The sequence below is a fragment of the Sinocyclocheilus rhinocerous genome, unplaced genomic scaffold (assembly GCF_001515625.1).
Source record: "Sinocyclocheilus rhinocerous isolate Xijiao unplaced genomic scaffold, SAMN03320098_v1.1 scaffold1789, whole genome shotgun sequence".
NCBI classification, from domain to species: Eukaryota; Metazoa; Chordata; class Actinopteri; order Cypriniformes; family Cyprinidae; genus Sinocyclocheilus; species Sinocyclocheilus rhinocerous.
This window is the reverse complement of record NW_015633183.1, coordinates 89,727-92,632: the sequence shown is the minus strand read 5'-3', so window position 1 is coordinate 92,632 and position 2,906 is coordinate 89,727.

Sequence of the window (2,906 nt, the reverse complement as noted above, 5' to 3'; positions counted from 1 at the left end):
CGTTTTCAACAAAGCCCCCTCCTTTGACAAGCGCAGTCTGCTCTGATTGACCAGCTGACCCAGTGCATTGTGATTGGCCGAACACCACAAGCACGCGTCGGAAATGTAACGCCCCTTACCATAATCGCGAGCTTCAGAGTAAATTCTGAAAGTAAATATCAAGACAGTAAACCGTTTTAGGTAGGCGTGGTTGACTCTTTAACTTTTATAAAGAATATCTCTTTGGATTTGAGACTTTAGTCTTTGCAACTTTACAGATCTTCTTTATGCACCAAGAGCTTGTAACACTCCAAAGAGAATAATGAGGCGGTTTCCCGGACAGGGTTTAAATTAAGACAGGAGTAGGCCTTAATCTAGAATAGTTAATCATGGCTTTAAAAATGGCTTTCTGAAACACAGATTAAGTACAGATTACTAACACCTGGACTATGGAGTCCTGAACTAAAATAAACTTGATTAATTTAAAACCACCTGTGCAAATCAGAACTAGCTGGATTGAGGTTGCCTATAAAACATGGAATGAACCAAGAAAAGTTTAGAATTGTATGCAACTGAGAAGCAAATGGCAATGGCAGCTGAAAAGAGAGTGCGATCAAAGAACTTTTCTGAACATGAGAAAAGTATTTTAAAGCAAATAGTTTCAAGACATCCGGTTACTGAAGATAAACTGTGCACATCAGCTGTTGAATCAAAGAAAAGGGATGCCTGGAAATCTATTTGTAATGAATTTAATGCAAATCAACACATCTACAAGAACAATACAACAACTTCAGGTAAGAATAATCAGCTTTATTATGTGGCTTTTTTTAAAATCATTATCGTTGTCATTATTTAATACAGGTTTTGTGGAAGAATATAAAAATAAACCTCAAAAAAACTGCTGCTGAAGCTCGAAGAGAGAGGTTTAAGACTGGTGGAGGACCTGCAAATAAAGACTGTGACGAGTTGGATGAGTTACTGACAGGAATAATGGAGAGCCAGCAGCCTTTGGAGAACATACCAGATGATGACCATCTAGATAGTTCAGATGATGGATCACGCGCACCTACGTATATGACTTATTTTGGCTTTTGTTTCTCTCCTCTCAAACTTTAATTTGCTTCTGTCATCTGATGTGAAACGTTTTCCCATTTAATCTGTATTTATTTGACCATAAATGAACTGTTCTTTTTTCAAGAAGGTCAGAACAGAACTGAAGAGCTGGAAGGCAGTTTACCCTCCACATCCTCAGGAGCAAGGGTGGCGATGTCTGCCAGTACTGGTCACCAGAAGAAAAGACTCCCTGTCCATGAAAGGTTGGCTAATGAATTCCATGAACACAAGTTGAAGTATCTTAAGGAGGAGCATGAAATTAAGATGAAGATACTACAAGTAGAACTGGAGATGAAGATGGAGGAGAGAGATGCAGCAGGCTCAAAATGTCACATCAATACATGAATCTGTGAAATAAATATTGTTTTATTAAGTCAATATGGAAATGATGGTTTCATAACATATCAGACAAAATATCATTATACTTTTAACATATATTTTATTTGCTCATTACATGTATCAGATCTGAGCAGAAGGTTGAAAGGCATAAAATATCTATTTAATGTGGCACAATGCAAAAGCATGTGTATGCAAGTCCTTCTCTGAGGTCTGTTGTAAATGGTGGCACCTCTGGATTGTCATCCTCTTCTATTGGGGGATCTGGGCATCCCTGCTGTTTCAGCTAGTTGTGAAGAACAGTTGTTGCAATGATGACTGAATGATCTTCTTGGTTTGAATCGGAGTGTTTTCCGAAGACACTGAAAGCGACTCTTCCAAACACCAAACATGCGCTCTACTAAACCCCTTGTGCGCATATGAGCCTGGTTGTAGCGCCGTTGTTCAGCCGTTTCTTCTGCGCATACCCACTGTCACCAAGCAATATTCCAGTATACAGAGATGAGGAGTATACAGAGATGAGTTGAGGAAAATTCGGGAATCATGTGTTGCACCCTTCCAATGTGCAACAATGTTTGAGAACTGTAACTGGGGAGTGCATACGCCTTGGACATTTATGGAAAACCAATTCTTTCGGTTCCTTATTCCTCAGCATCTGGAGTAGGGGGACGCTTAATGGGAATATGGGTTCCATCTATGCAACCTATGACTCCTGGGAAATTTCCATATTCATAGAATAGTACCTTGTAGTTAGCCTGGGTTGTAGCATCAGGGAAGTTGATGCAATATGGTCTTAATTCATAAATGGCCCTGCATACTCAGTGAACCAACAGTATGTAAAGTCATTCACAGACAACACACAAATTTCCAGATTCTCGAATGAAAGGCACCACATGCCAAAAACCTTAACGTTATGAGCACCTGGAGACAAACTGGAACAAGCTGTCCTCTTTGGGTCACAGATGAATGCCTGGTTTCTAAAAGTGAAATAATTTCTACTGCATTTACTTTATGCATGTGGAAATGATCTCGAAAACGTATTTCATCAAAATGTTGCAATAGGTCACTTCTGTCTGCAAGAACTTGTCTAGCTGGTGGTAAGCGTTGGTCTTCATTGACATAGGCCAAGTAATCCATGTGTCTTTCAAATGACATTAATCTGAAGTTAAACCTGCCTCCTGGTAGATTTAATTTAAGCCTCAATTTAGTCCTTAAGTAGCTCTAGTCTTACTCCAGGAAATCATCCTATTAAATTCTGGACTAGACCAAGCCTAAGACTATTTAAAACCATGACGGAGAAAGCAGATTTCTGTTAATCTGGTTTAAAGTGTCATTTTAGTCTAGGACTAGGTTTATTCTCAGAAACTGCCCCAATATGATATATGATCTGCTTTGTAAAAAAAAAAAAAGTTAAGATGTAAGGTTAATGTACATCCAGCCTGTTACTTATGTTTTAATCCATTACCATTTTCAAAAAC